Source organism: Hordeum vulgare, chromosome 4H (genome assembly GCF_904849725.1).
Source record: "Hordeum vulgare subsp. vulgare chromosome 4H, MorexV3_pseudomolecules_assembly, whole genome shotgun sequence".
In the NCBI taxonomy this organism is placed as follows: Eukaryota; Viridiplantae; Streptophyta; class Magnoliopsida; order Poales; family Poaceae; genus Hordeum; species Hordeum vulgare.
Window position 1 is genome coordinate 476,537,190 of NC_058521.1, and position 16,928 is coordinate 476,554,117.

Consider the following 16,928-nt stretch of genomic DNA (forward strand, 5'->3'; position numbering starts at 1 on the left):
TAAACATACAAGCTTTATTTAAGAGGCTCGGAAGAGCCACACACATAATATTACACATTAAGGGTCTCACGACCCATAATAACAGTCATTCAGTTACAAGCCAGCGGAAGAGTTTAAACTGTCTGAGTACAGATAGGACAACTAGAAGGCACATGGCCTGACTATACTACAGATCCAACGTAGGGCCAGATCGTAGCTGGGACACCAGCTACTCGTCGTCGTCGATGTCTACGAAGAACCCTCCATTAGGGTCATTAGCAACCTCTGCAACATGTATTAAGCAAACATGAGTATGAAGGTACTCAGCAAGACTTTAGGACAACTAACTACTCATGCAAGGTATCAAAAGGTATTGTGGGGTTTCATGCGGAAAGCCAACATTTGACTCGTGGCTAGACAACTTGCATTTTTAAATAATTTTGACAACTTGATTTCTCGCACGCGAGTCCACTAACACCACAACAATACACTATCGTGGAATCATTCCGTCTCCGTACGGCAATGCCGTCCACGACACTCACGCTTATCTTGGCAATTTTATGAGTAGCCATTGAAGTTATCTATGAACAACATATGTCTCCAAGTAGTCCATATCCGCGGACGCGGCTATTCGAATAGATCATAACCCTGTAGGGGTGTACTTCGTCACACACGCTCTCGCCACTTATCGCCATGTGCACGTCATGCACCTCGGCAACCTTCAAGCGGAAGCCCAACGAGGGAGTCGGCCACGACCGTTAACCACACTAGTACTTAGTCCAGGTTTATCGCCTATCTGAGAGTAACCCGTACGGAAGTCCGGCCGGGGTTTCCGCCACGGCCTCAAACGATGTGCGCAGGGTTCCCAAGCCCACCATCCGGGTGCCACTTGGTACACCGTGCCACTGCCTACCGCTTCACGGCCCACCTCTCAGGTCAGCACCATGCACGACCTCCAGCATTACTATAAACACCAGAAACTACTTGCAACTCCTGGACCGAGTACTAAGCGATTAATAGGCTGAGCGGGGTCATATTTCAGGGCCCGGCATGTGGTAGTATCTAGTCTTGGATTACATACACGGAACTCAGTTCCTAAGGACGGTTCCAATGAAACAACCCGCCATGTACTCCTACACAGCCTTTCATCGGTACCTTTACCAAATCAAGTTCAACACACAACCTTTGCTCACCGAACACGTTCTCACAATTCTGTTCATCTCCCAGATGACAGACCATACACAACTCTAAGCATAGCATGCATAGCAGGATAAGGCACATCATAGCTCAAGCAACTACCAGGTATGCTAGGTTGCAAGGTTCGGCTATTTACTGTGACAAGGTTAGGTCATGCAAAGGAAGTGGGTTCAACTAACGTGGCAAAAGTAGTTGTAGCATTTGATCCTAATGCAATAAATAAGTGCAGGAGCAAGAACATGGGAATTATCGGGATGATCAAAAGGGTTGCTTGCCTTGTTGCTCAGAGGAGGAACGATATCCGTCAGACGAATATTCGGTGGAATCCGGGGGTGCGGAGCCTACCGAAAAGAATGGTAACATTCAATAACAATCATATGCAATCAAAATGATGCATGAGCATTGCATGAGAATGCAAAGTGATAAGTTATTATTTTCAACATGTATTAGGTTTAGAGTTGATTTGAATCACATTCGAATAGCAATTCAAACGGGGTATTCTCGGATACCGGTTTAATTGATTCGACCTGATGCTCAGATCAACTTGATGTTAGCATGCATGAAATGTCATGTTAATGTACTGATTTGTAACTAGGACAGTGTGTGATCATGGCATTCATATTGAAATTTGAATATTTTCCAAATTCCATTTAAAAAGTAATTATAAGAATTGATTTATTCCTTATTCCACATTTTAGGGTTCTGTAACTTTTTCAAACATGGTTGAAAATAGCATAATCAGAATCCTTGAATTTTTCTGATACTTTTTCATATATAAACTATTTTCATTGGAGTTACAAATTAATTTCTATGATTTTTACAAGTTTTAGCAATTTCCTGGAATTATTTCTATACTGGAAATTCTCTTTATTGCATCAGACTGACGTCAGCAGGTCAGCCGACCTGTTCAGGTCAAACCTGACAGGGGGGACCCACTAGTCAGCCTCTCTGGGACTAATCCCGCGCTGACCAGTCCCTAACTGGGGTTTGACCAGGCGTGGGGCCCTCTGGCAGTGACTGAGGGGAGGGCAATTACGCCCTAATGGTCGGCCACGTCGACGCCCACCGGAGGGTGGTCGCCGGCGACCAAGCCCGCGGCGGAGGGCTCGCCGGAGACGACCTAAACGGCGCTGCACATCACCAATTTGAACGCGGTTTGCAGCTAGGGAACGCTGGTGAAGTGGTCGATCTGGCAGGGGCATCAGGGGAGGCTAGGGTCGCCGGGAGAGGCGCCGGCGACGAGCCGAAGCGGCGGCCGAAGCTTGGCCTCTCGCAGTTGATGGCGCTAGGGCACGGGGAGGACAGCTGAGGCGCTCATCACACTCCTGGAGGCTCCAGGAGCTCGAACCCTAGCTCGAGCGCGTGGATCAGACACCACAGCGACGGCGACGACATGACCGGCGGCGAGGAGCTCTCGGCCTTGGTGGGGAACAGGGCTACGATGCACGGAAGAGCGTGGGGCGAGAGGGGAAACGATGACGAGCTCACGGCGGTTCCGATGGTGTTGCTGAGGGGCTCGGGGGTGCGCCGGAGGGAGCGAATCGACAGGAGAGGTCCGGCGGCCGGAGGTGGAAGACGATGGCGTGGGGGGCGATGCAGAGCTCGGGGAAGCTTCGGCTTCTGCAGAGAGGACCGGCGTGATGAGGCGGAGCTAAAGGCGTGCTCAGCAAGAGGAGGCTAAGGCTAGGGGCACGGGCAGCTCGAGCTTTGCTCGGCTCCAATGGCGGCAGGAGGGGGAGGAGAGATCCGAGAGGAAGGGAAGGAACCGACGCTGGGAATGGATAGCGGAGGCCTCGGGGAGCTTATCCCCGGCCTTGCCAGCGCGAGGCGGCGGCCAGGCAGGTGCACAGGTGCATGGCCGCGCCGGAGAAGGCGGCGGCCACCTCCTGCTCCTACTGGCGCGAGGGAGACGACAGGAGCGGGGATGGGCTGGGCCAGGCTAGGCGACAGGTAAGCTCTTTTCCATTTCCTTCTGTTTTATTTTTGTTTTAATTTCTGACATTGATTTGCTATTTGTTTCAGCTCCAAAAAGGTTGTAAAAAATATTTCAAACACACCTGAATATTTGTTATAATATTCCCAACCATTTCCAAAATTTTCAACATTTTTGAAAATTTATAGTTTCTGATTTCAAATTTAAAATTTGAAACCAGTGGCTTTTTTGCATTAATTTAAAATGCTTAAAGTGTCAAGAAAATAGTTTTCTCCAATGCTCATTTACTTTCATGATTTATCAGAAAGTTTGAACATTTCTTGAGGCCATTTTGGGTTCATTGATTTTAACTAGTTGAGATTTTCTTTATTTAAAGTAGTGGCTAGGGTTTTAAGTTTTTCCTTTGCCACTTTCTTGTTCTTGTTGAAAATTCTTAGATGCAAATGCAAAGAAGACATGAGCACAAGGCTAACTTGCTTAAGGGTTAGGGATGTGACAGAGGTATATGCCAAAGCTTATCTCGAACAAGCCAATTTTTTTATCATGACATCTTGGTGACATTTCATAGAATCATGTAAAATTTCATGTATTTTGGAGTAGTTTTTTTTATTTCCTAGAATTAAAAAACCTAGATTCTTGACGTTTGTGTCCAAACCATGACTCCAAGATTTTTGAAATTCCTGCCAATTTATTACATGGGGCGTAAATATGCATGAAAGGAGATGAATATGATATTTCCAACAATTTTGGCTTCATCTTGCTTGTTCATATAGTTCAGATTTAAATTATGGCCATTACATGGTTAGAAACTAACTAAATGTCTTAAAATGGCCAAATGATCACTGGATATTTTCAAATTTTAGCTTAATAGTTGTATTCGTGCATTGAAATGGTATAAATAAATGAGGGCGAGATGGACAGCGACTTGCAGTTCGTCATCAAACATGCCCTCATTCCCTCTCGGAACCACGAGCCATTCGTGTGATGTTCTAGTTTGTGAGAGGTACGCGTCAAAGCTTATCTCAAACAAGCAAATTTTTGACATCTTGGTGACATGTCATGAAATCATGCAAATTTTCGTGTATTTCAGAGCATTGTTTGATTTTCTATAATATAAAAACATAGATTCTCAATGTTGGTTATCCAAACCGTGAGTCCAAGATGTTTGAAATTCTAGCCAATTTCTTGCATGGGGCATAAAGGCACAAGCACGGTCACAAATAAGAATTTTTTCAACCAGTTTCGGCTTCATCTTGCTTGTTCATGTAGTTCAAATTGAAATTATGGCCATTAAATAGCTAAAAACTCATTTAATGTCTTAAAAAGGCTAAATGGATACTGAATTTTTTCAAGTCTTAGCATGAAGGTTATATTCGTGCACTGTAGTGGTAGAAAAAAACAGGGCCAAACGAGAAAACGAGTGGTGGCTCGTCATCAAATATGCCCCACGTTCCCTCTTGGAACCATCATCCTTCATGTGATGCTCTGACTTGTGAGAGGTATGTGTCAAAGCTTACGTCAAAGACCAATTTTTTAACCACGACATATCTATGCCATGTCACGAAATCCTGCAAAAATTCATGTATTTATAAGCATTTTTTTGATTTTCTTGAATTTGAAAACCTAGATTTCCAACACGTTTGTGTCCAAATCATGACTCCGAGATGTTTGAAATTCCATCCAATTTATTGCACGAGGCATAAAGACACAAGCAAGAACACAAATATGATTTTTTATAACCAGGTTTGGCTTCATCTTGCTTGTCCATGCAGTGTAAATTTGAATTATGGCCATTAAATGGCTCGAAACTCACTTAATGTCTTAAAAAGGGCAAATAAAATGTGAAAATATGCAAATTCTAGCATTCAGTTTGTACTCGTGCATTGTAACGATAGGAATTTTATTCATAGACCTAAAACACAATCCATTGTTGCTATATCCCAAAATAGTTTAACAAATCAGTACAAAAATTGAAGTTCATCACACACGGTTCTTACACGAACCGTTTGCAACGAAAATGTAGCGATCTATTTATGTCTTGCACCGGAAGATTCACCAGCTTCGTCTAGCGCAAGTGCCATTTACCCTTGATCCTCATTCCCCAATAAACCCTTTTCCAAAAGAATGGCGCCATGGAGACGCTTTGTGAGGGCATGTACGACCGTCGCCTATGCCTAGAGCTCGACTGCCTACACCTAGAGCGTGAGTGCATCCACCTTGAGCGCGACCTCATCTCCTGACAGGGCATCTGCAGGAGTAGAGATAGAAGCCGCAACTGCTGCGATGGCGACTACAAATGCCAAGAGTGCTCAAGTAGCATTCCCTGACACGGAGGTCGCCCTGGACCGTGTCAGGGACATCCAAGCCCAGATCAAGGATGCTCACGCCAAGATACTCTAGGCCAACTCAGAATCTAGCATGCACCCCACGTACAAAGAGGGGGGCGGAGGCGGGGCCAGGACGCTTGCTGATGATGACGTGATAGAGTCCATGAAGCCCGTTCCCCCACGAGATCTATGAGTGGGAGATAGAAATGCAGGAACTGATGAAGAGCGATGAGGGTCGGGGGGGAGGAGTTACATGTGTGGAGGAGGTAGAGAATCACCTATTATAGGATCTATAGAAATGCATATAAATAAATCGAAATAAAAAAAGGGAAAAGGAACCTAAACTACTATGGCACTGGGCCTAAGTGCCACAATACCTTTTGGCCCAGCCCAGCCACACTCTCCTTCAACCACCCGCTACAGTGGGAGGTAGGGGATCGTGGCGGCCATCCCATGGTCGATGGCCACGCGCCGGCCATCCCTCGGCCTTCTGCGGGGTTAAAATAACATCGGCGTCCTCCCCTGAACCCTAGCCGCTAATCCCTCCCTCCCTTGCGTCGTTTTCCTCTACCCCGCTCGCGCCAGAATTCCACCCGCCATGGCTGACGTTGTCATCGTGGCCATCATCGTCCCTGATGCCTTAAAGGTTGCCCACGAGTCCTGCTGCGCTCCTTCATGTCGACCCTGACCTTTCTCTCGAGCTGGTGAGGTCCCGTTCGACGGATTGGCCCATCTACACCGGCCACGGCCTCGGCACCTGTGCCGTCAATCTCCACCACCGACGTCATGGTTACAGGACGGCTTGGGGTTGTGCCCCGATCTTATACAACTTGAACTGTTACTTAACTGGAATGTTGCTCTGGAATTGCTTTCTCCGAGGGAGTCGAGGAAGAATCTCTGGGCGTGACCTTAATTAATATTTCTGCAACAATACGACTATATAATTGTGTTGTTTGCTCTACTCTCGTCTATTGCCACAAGGCGCTGAAGATGCTAGTCTTCGATAGGACTAGCCCCCTCTCTCTTTTCTCGCATTGCTGTAATCAGCCCACATAAAGCCCCTTTCCCTTAATACCAATGCATACTTAGCATAGTTCTGATGTCTGTCTTGCGAGTACTTTGGATGAGTACTCACCGTTGCTTTGCTCCCCCTTTTCCCCTTGATTCGATTGTTGTGACCAGATGATGGAGCGCAGGAGATGGTGTATCCCGCCTCCGCCGACTGCTACCCCGACGATGCGTGCTACTATGTGGAGGCCGCTGATGACCAGGAGTATTTTAGGAGGTTCCCACGCAGGAGGCCTCCCTCGTTCGATCGTTCTATCTTTTGTTCAAGCCTTCTCTAAGGCATCTCCTTGTTTTATGTTTGTACTCAGATATTTGTTGCTTCCGCTGACTCGTGTGTTTCTCGCGCTTCTGTATTCTAGCCCTCGAGGCCCCTGGCTTGTAATATGAAGCTTGTATGTTTTTATTTGTGTCTAGAGTTATCTTGTGATATCTTCCCGTGAGTCCTTGAGCTTGGTCGTACGTTTTGCGTGTATGATTAGCGTATGATCAAATTGAGGGCGTCACACTCCTCAACACTCATTCACTCTCTCACAAATTTGGCATGGGTAGGAGAGATTGATTTGGCGGAAAGCAACTTGGGGTGGCTAGAGATCAAGTTTCAAATGGATGTATTGGATTCTCTTGATCTCAACACATGAGTAGGTGGACCTCTGTCGGCAAAATGGATAGGGAAAGTGCGTGTGTGTTCTGAGTGCTTCCTCTGCGAATGAGAGGTGGCAGAGAGGTATATATAGGCATCCCCCAAAATCCAACTCTTACAACATTATTTCCCAACTCGATAACACCGAAATGAATCTCGGTGGTACCGATTTGCACTAAATGTGGCAACTTTTGAATTCTCGGTCAGACCGATATATAAATCTTGGTGGTACCAATTTGATGACCTAGGGCAGTTTACAATTCTCGGTGAGACCATTTGATTCTTGAAATAGAGATACCAGAGAGTTAGTCACTGATTTCGGTGGCACCGATTTGAAAGTTGGTGGTACCGAGAGATGAGGGTTTGTCAAAGGTTCTCACACTAGGAAAATTGGTAGGGCTGAAATGGAATTGTTGGTGGCACCAATTTTTTATATGAAGGCTTTGGACAAATATTATTGTGATAGAATTGGTGAGTATTTCTGGTGGCTATCTCTTAGCACTTGAGCAACCAATTCATCATCAATACCTCACCCCCTTTTAATAGTATTGGCTTTCCTATGGACTCAAAAGTGATTTCTTACAAATATAAAATGTGGAGTCCTCTTGCTTGAAGTTTGGCCAATCCTATTCCTTTCCTGCATCAAGGGGTTTACAAGTGCCCTTACAAATATAATATGATGATTTCTTCACAATCCTTTAGCCAAGGCATCCTTGTGGACTATACCTGAAATGCACTAGGTAAAAGTGTTAGTCCAAGAGACAATGCATGTTGTCATGGATTACCAAAACCACCAAGGGAGCATATGTGCTTTTAGTCTCCCCCTTTTTGGTAATTGATGACAACATACAATCAAAGCTTCAAATAAAGATAAGCAGTAGAATATGACAACTTTGAAAGGTACATGACTAATACATGCTCCCCCTAAATGTGTGCAATCCCTTTTAAAAGGATGGTTACTTTGGACTACAAGAGCACACACATAGTAGAAGGGACAAGACATGTCATGTGAATCCTGGCTATATGCATCAAACATTATGCAAATGAAAGATTTCCATGTTCAAGACTCACCCTTGCAAACAATATGTGCAAGAGACAAGAGATCATCTTTAACAAGAATATGATGCATATACTTACCTTGAGGTTCTTGAGCATCTTATAAGTAGGAGTGCACTTGGGAAAACAAATGTTAGATAACACAAGAGTTTTCTATTGTAAAGATGCAAAGAGCTTCAAAAGTACCAAGATGTTGAAGACATATTGAAAATAGGATTTGCTAATAGATATGTCTCCAGTGATATTTAGAACTTTCTCCCCTCGGGATGAATATGTAAGATTACCTCTCCCCGTGAATCATAGCATGTAGATATTGGGAGTAGGTGGAGAGACAAGTTCAATACAAATTAGGCAATGGATAAAATAGAACTTTCTATATCTCTCCCTCTGAATGTGAAGAGATTGATATATCTCCACCTTTTGACAGATCTCCCCTTTGGTAGACCTCCCCTTAGGTATAAGCATTAGAAGCTTTGATTTATCCCCCCTTTGGCATTAATTTCCAGAAAGGTCAGAGGGTAAGGGATCATTGACAGTAAGGGATCCTGGATTCTTCTTTCTTTGATAAGGGTTCCTTGAATTTTTCTCCCTTGAGTATAGATAAGAGTTCCTTGAAATATCTCCCCTTTGTGTTAGGGATCCTAGATGTTTCTCCCTCTTGTATTATGGGATCACTGAAGTTTTGTCACCCTTTGAGAATTATGGGAAACCAAGATCATGTCCCCTTTGGCATAAATGGACATGATCTATAAGAGCTCAGGAGGTAATAAAATTTGGGATCACTCAAAAGTTTCTCCCCCTTTGTCAAAAGTCCAGAATAGCACAAAGAACATAGACAGTGATTAAATTCAGAGTCACCGAGGCAATATGGTTGGTAGAGCCGAGAATGATAGTAGGCCTCTTGGAGATTTCGGTTAGACCGAGTTTCCCAGATCGGACACACCGAGTTGCAATGAAAATTTTAACTTCTCAACTCAAATAGACAGAATATTTCCAAAACTTTTAAAAAGTAAGTATCCAAAAGAAAATAAAATAGTTTTTTTGTTAAAAAATATACATACATATAGATGAGGATTGAATGGTTCCAAGAAGGCATGCAATAAAAATACGATCCATACAAGAATCTTCATCTAGATGTTGGGCGGTGACTAGGTCACCTATATTAGAGTATATTGACTTGAGGAGTCAAGAAAGAATTTTTAATCATAGGTCATACTCATCGCTAAGCGCAAAATGGGGTTACCATTTTCTGATTAAGCATTTTAATGTCTTCATATCACTTGAGTTGCTTTACCTCATGACTTGGTGTAAAGCTTTATCAAGGATATGAGTACGTACCTTCGAATGATGTTGATGATGTGGCATGTAGGTGAATTTGTTGTGGATGCTCAATGCTGATGAAGATAATCTTGAGTTGGGAACTATCCTTGTCGTTTTGGTTCACTTTTAACCTTCATAGGTTAGTCATGCAAGGGAGAACATAATATATACAAATGTGAAGAGTGAATTTTATCATCAAATAGTTGTCAAGGATATGATTTAGTTGTCTTCTTCCTTCATCTCCGAAGAAGGGGTTGTTTATACTTGGCCATGACAAGATTGCTTTTGATGTGAGTTGATGGAAATCTTGTGGAGTGTAGTTATTCCAAGTACATACAAAAGGTTAGAGGCAATACAAGGGAGCATAGATTATCCAAGATATAAGATAGTGTCATATCAATAGCGTCATGGAATAATCAAGTAAGCTCATGCTCTAGCATGCATCCGAGTGAGTTTAGCTCAAGTTTGAAGCATCGAAGATGTTCAACTCACTCCTCAAATGAAAAAACACTTTCTCATAGGGATGGGAATTGGGTCCCATTTAATCCCATTTAAACCCACTTATTATCTAGTAGTTCAAAAATTTGTTTTTTTGAGGAAAATGAAGTATAAAGCTAGAAAAAACTAAATAAATGGGACTTGTGGCTGCCACTTATTTGCCATTTACATCCCTACTTTCTCATCAAGTGGTTTGGTAAAGATATTAGCTAATTGTTTGTCGGTAGGAACATGCTTGAGATTAATATCTCTTTTACCAACATGATCACGATTGAAATGATATCGCACTTGAATATGCTCAGTTCGAAAATGTTGCACGGGATTATAGGCAACTTTATTAGTACTTTCATTGTCACACAACAATGGAACATGTCTCACATGAATGCCATAATCCATAAGAGTTTTCATCATCCATAGTAATTGCGCACAACATGATCCGTCGGCAATGTATTCCGCTTCGGCAGTGAATAAATATCTGTGTTTTGTTTCTTGGATGACCAAGACACAAGAGATATCCCAAGAAATTGGCATGTACGTGAGGTGGATTTTCTATCAACCTTGTGTCCGACATAGTCCAAGCCGTAATAGCCAACAAGATCAAAAGAAGATCCCTTGGGATACCATATGCCAAAGTTTGGTGTATGTATCAAGTATCTCACTATTCTTTTCACGGTCTTTAGATGACACTCCTTAGGCGCCGCTTGATATCGGGCACACATGCAAACACTCAACATGGTATCGGGACGGGAGGCACATAGATATAGAAATGAACATACCATTGATCGATAAACCTTTTAATCAACCGGTTTGTCCTCCTTAGTGAGATCAACATGTCCACTAGTTGGCATGGGAGTTCTCATACCTTTGCACTCTTGCATGTTGAACTTCTTGATTAAGTCCTTGGTGTACTTGGTTTGAGAGATAAGCATACCTTCTCTCAATTGTTTGATTTTCAAACCAATGAAGAATTTCAGCTCACACATCATAGACATTGTCGGTCCCCTGGGACCAGGGGTACCCAGGTCCGTCGGCCTGCGGCCTCGGATGCGACGTGGCGGGATAAGCCTGGTTTGGGCCATCGGCGAGCTCGGCAAGGAGAACCCTCGCGAGGGCGTGTTCCTCGCGAGGTGAGCACTTGAAGATCGTCGCCAAGGGCCTCGGGAGGGCGTCCGTTGCGAGGATCTCCCCTGAGCCCCCCACAGAGCAAGCCCGCCGAGGGAAACTTGGTCGGGTCCCATGACCCAGACCCCCCACGTGGATGAGGCGAACCGCGTACACGACGCAGGAGCGGTGCGTGCAATCACGTACGGGGGGTTTCCCCTTCCGTGCTAAGTGAGCTGGGACAGCTGGCGTGCTCCCGAAGCGACTCGCAAAGCTATCCCGTTTGGTGCAAAGAGACTAAAGTAAAGAGGCCCCGTAGGATGGAGATCATCCCCGAGCCCACCGGTGCGTCATGAAGAGAAGCTATTGCAGGCGAAGACCACCTTTATCAGGGCAGACTGCAGTCCTGTCCCCTTTTGAAATGGCTGTTGTGGCAACTCTTCCCGCCAATGTTTTCGGGGGGAAGAGTACCAAGGCCCGTATATAGGAGAGGCCCAGCCTCCGTAGGAGGGGATCCAACCTCATCCCCGGGCTAGGGCGAGAACCCACCATTTTACTTGTCTTCCACCTCAAGCAATCCCACCACAAGCCGGAGTAGGGTTTTACACCGCGAGGTGGCCCGAACCTGGGTAACTCTCGTGTGTTTTAGTTTGTCTCCCCAGCTCGCGCTACCGTAAAGCCGGCGTGAAGCCACGAGGAATAACAGGGTAAGAGCGAGCGCACCCTAGTGTTCAAACCTTTCCTTGGGTCCGTGGAGCCCCGATTCCGCGAGACATCTCATACTTCTCTGACATCAACCTTCCGAACTTCTCACTAAAATGTGGGTTAGTAGATCCAAAGATAATATCATCCACATATATTTGGCACAGAAATAGTTCGCCATTAACTCTTTTAGTGAATAAGGTTGTGTCAATTTTACCAATATCAAAACCCTTTTCAATGAGAAACTTCGTTAGGCATTTGTACCAAACTCTAGGGGCTTGTTTAAGACCATATAAAGCTTTACGAAGTTGTAAACATGATTAGGTTTCTATGGGTTTACAAAGCCGGGAGGTTGTTTGACATAGACGTCCTCCTCAATTTCACTGTTTAGAAAAGAACTTTTGATATCCATTTGGCAAATAGTAATATCATGGTGATTGGCATAAGCGAGAAGAATACGAATGGCTTCAAGTCTAGCAACGGGGCAATAAGTCTCACAGTAGTCCATACCTTTGACTTGCGTGTATCCTTGGGCTACGAGACTCACCTTGTTGCGTACAACTTGACCATATTCATCTTGCTTTTCCGAAACACCCATTTTGTACCAATGATGTTGTGCTCATCCTTGGGCTTTTCCATGAGTGTCCAAACTTCATTCCTTTCGAAGTTGTGTAGCTCAAAGCTAGAGATAAATGAGTAATTCTCACAAAAGTTAGCTAATAAAGTTTTAGAGTAAGTGATTCTCCCGATTTTTATCTCACTGAAGATTTGATTCAACAGATGATCCTTGTCCACTCTTGCTCGAACTCGTGACAGCTTCTTCTTGTTGGATGGTGGAGCTTCCTCATCATCATCCTCTTGTTCGTTGTCGTTGATGGTGCCATCTCCTTGAGGTGGTGGTGAGGAAGGTTGAGGTGGATATTCACAATGTACTTCTTCCTCCTCTTCATCATGTCATGTACCGCTTGTGGATGCCTCCATGTCATTTTGTGGTTCGCCTTGATGCGAAGTAGGAGGTTCCACTTAAGTTGATGAAGTGCTCTCCTTCACCTCCATGGGATGAATCTTGACCATAGGTAGATTTCGGATGGCTTCTAAAGATTCCTTACATCCTACATCATTTGGCAATTGTTTGACTTGCGAACCATTAGATTCATCAAACTTCACATCTACCTTATCTTCAACTTTTCGAGTCAATCTGTTGTAGACACGACAATTGTGAGAGTTTGATCCGTAACCAAGAAACTTTCATGAGATTTAGGAGCAAATTTAGAACGACGATGCTTATCAAGAATGTAGCACTTAGAGCCGAATACTTGAGAGTATCCAACTTGATGTTTGTTACCGGTGAGTAGCTCGTATCCCGTTTTACCAAGAAGCTTGTGTAAGTAGAATTGGTTAGTGGCATGACAAGTTGTTTCCACGGCTTCTGCCCAAAAGTGTCTTGGCATCTTGTATTCGTCAAGCATCGTTCTGGCCATCTCTATGAGAGTTCGGTTCTTACTCTCAGCAACTCCAGTTTGTTGAGATGTGTACGTTGCCGATAACTCATGTGAGATACCTTCTTTGTCAAGAAAGGTATCCATATTTGTGTTCTTGAACTCCGATCCATTGTCGCTCCGAACTTTCTTGATCTTTACTTCAAACTAATTTTGGGATTTCCGAGCAAAGTTCTTGAAGATCATTTGTACCTGTGACTTATCATCAAGAACGGATACCCACATAAATTTGGAAAAATCATCAACAATGACTAAACCATAAGAATTTCCACCGAGGCTATTGTAAGCATTGGGACCAAAGAGATCCATGTGAAGCAGCTCGAGTGGCCTTCTTGTAGTCATGATGTTCTTCACAGGATGACTTCCACCGACTTGCTTCCCTTCTTGACAAGCACTACAAAGTCTATATTTGTCAAATATAACATATTTAACTCCAACAATATGATCACCTTTGATAAGCCTGTCAAGATTAGGCGTACCAACATGTCCTAGCCTTCTATGCCATAACCAACCTTTAGAAGATTTTGCAATAAGACATGTACGTGGTTTAGATTTTTTTAGTGAAATCGACAATGTATAGATCACCTTTACGAGAACCAGTAAAGACCATGTTATGATTATCACGGTGAAACACTTGGTAATCAACCTCCATAAATAGCACATTGAAACCAAAATCTGCTAACCTAGATACGGAAAGAAGATTGTATCCAAGAGATTCAACAAGCATGGCATTTTGAATGGAGCTATTATGAGATATGGCCACCTTACCAAGACCAAGTACCTTACCCATGGAGTTGTCACCAGAAGTCACATACCTTCGTGGTCTGTGGTTTGGTGTGATCTCAAGAAACATGTCTTTATCTCCAGTCATGTGATTGGTGCATCCACTGTCAAGTATCCACTCTTTTGCTCCGAACATGTAGTCTATAAGGTTTGCCATAAGACTGAGGCTCCTCACGGTCTTATCGTACTTGATGTCAAGCTCTTTGTCTTCATCGTAGTAGCCGTGCTCCACATTGTCATCATCATAGGGGATATCCTCGTCATAAGAATCAAGATTTTTATTAGAATTTTGACTATGGCAATGTTCATGTTTATGCATGCGAATGGCTTCAACAATGATATTGTTAATGGCAATGACATCTCCTTTAGCACACAGGAGGTCACGAAGCTCAAATAGACATTTATCAAAATTAGGATAATTTGGCTTCATTTTGTGAAAGGCAGTGGATTTTTGGAAAATGATATCAAGATTTTTTAATGAGTAGTCGGGATATCTTTTCTCCAAATCTTTCCACAAGGTATAAGCACATTCAAAGTTCTTCATTTGATTAAGCACATTTGTTAGCAATCCCCTAATGATGAGATTATTAGTTTTAACATTACCAAGCATATTAACTTCATCATCACGTGGAGGAGGTAAGGGATCAATGGGAGGCACATAGAGATATTCAACATACTTGCACATATGGAATTAGTAAATATATCAAGCATTTCACGTTTCCATTTTCTATAGTACTCCCCATTGAGAACAAGCACTCTACAACTAAGATTCCCCAAACTAGGCACATCCATCTTCCTCCAATGGTGATTAAACCAAGGCTATGGTGTAGGATCAAAAGTATGTCTAGAGGGGGGGGGGTTATTAGACTATATGACAAGATAAAAACTTAGCCTTTTCCCAATTTTAGTTGTGGGCCAGTTTTAGCAATTATGACTTGTCAAGTACAACCTACACATGCACATCTAAGAGTATATCAGCGGAAAGTAAGACACGCAAAATGTAAAGTATAGGGTAAGGTAGGGAGATCAAACGCACAGGTTGGCACGACTATTTTTGGCATGGTTCGAATAGGTTGTGTTATCATACATCCATGTTAGTGGAGACTTCAACCCACGGAGGGCAACAACTGCGAGAGTCCATGGAGGTTCCACGTACAAGGGGTGCACAAAGAAGCGACATTGTCTATTCCACCACGGCTTCTGTCCACACATGACTAGCCTCACTAACGGTAGATCTTCACGAAGTAGGCGATCTCCTTGCCCTTACAAACATCTTGGTTCAACTCCACAACACAAAGTAGGAGGCTCGCAAGCGACACCTAACCAATCTAGGAGGCACTACCCTCCAAAAGGTAATAGATGTGGTAGAACGATGAACTCCTCACTCTTGTGCTACTAAAGATAGTCTCCTCAACACTCAATCACTCTCTCTGAGATTTGGCATGGGTACGAGAGATTGATATTGTGGAAAGGAACATGGGGAGGCTAGAAATCAAGGTTAAAATGGTTGGAATGGAATCTCTTGATCTCAACACCTGAGTAGGTGACTCTCTCTTAGAAAAATGGATCTGGAAAGTGTAAGTGTGTTCTGAGTGCTTCCTCTATGAATGAGAGGTAGGTGGAGTGGTATATATAGGCATCCCCCAAAATCCAACTATTACAACATTATTGCCCAACTTGGTGACTCGAAAAGAATCTAGGTGGTACCGAGTTGCACTAAATGTGGCAACTTTTAAATTCTCGGTGGTACAGATACGATGACCTAGACCAGTTTCCAAATCTCGGTGTGTAGGATTGAAAGTATGTCTAGGGGGGTGATATGTCCCAAACGTATCTATAATTTCTACTTGTTCCATGATCTTTTGGGTGACAATGTTATATGTTTTGCTACACTTTTATATCATTTTACACATATTTGGACTAACCTACTAACTCAGTGCACCCAGTGCCAGTTTCTGTCTGCTGATGTCTATTTTGCAGGGGCTTTTACCCAATTTTCCGAAGCGCGAAAAAATCCATAAAAAATATATAAAAAATCAGCGAAACAGAAACTTCCGGATCACCGAAGGAGGGCCACAGGGGGGGGGGCAGGGGCCTCCGAGGCGTCCTGCTAGCGCGACGAGGCCCTAGGCCGCGCCAAGAGGTCGCCTGGGTGGGTCCCACCTTCCCCTGTGCCCTCCTTTGGCCTATATTTAGAGCCCCGAGAGGAAACCCTCGGAGACTTTCTGGAATCGCGAATTTCTCCATCGTTCCACCGTCGCAGCGCTTCCGAGATTGGGAGCGTCAAGAGACCTCTTCCTGGCACCCTCCGGAGGGAGGATTGACCTCCGGGAGCTTCTCCACCACCAATTGACGCTTTCCAGATGTGGCGTGAGTAGTCCTCCTTGGACCATGAATCCATGACTAGTAGCTATGTGATGTCTTCTCTCCAATCTTGTGCTTCAATGGTTAGTCCTTGTGAGCTGCCGTACATGATCAAGGCATCTATCTAATTCTCTTGCTATTGCTATCCTCGGTATGTTGGGATCCGATGGATTATGAGATTATGTTCAGATTGTTATCAGTTATATATTTTATTATCCTTTTATATTATGTTCCTTAGTGATTCATGCATGTTCTCCGTTGCTTTTTATTGCCTTGGCCAAGTAGTAGATCGTAACTCCAAGAGGGAGCGTTATGCATGATTGTGGGTTCAGGCCCCTCAATGTATAGCTTGAGTGACAAAAACATGAGACTAGGGGATTTGCTTGTTGCCACCACGGATAAAACAACGGTGCTTGTGACCATGGTTGCAAGGATTGTTTACCTTACGCATAGTTCGTTAA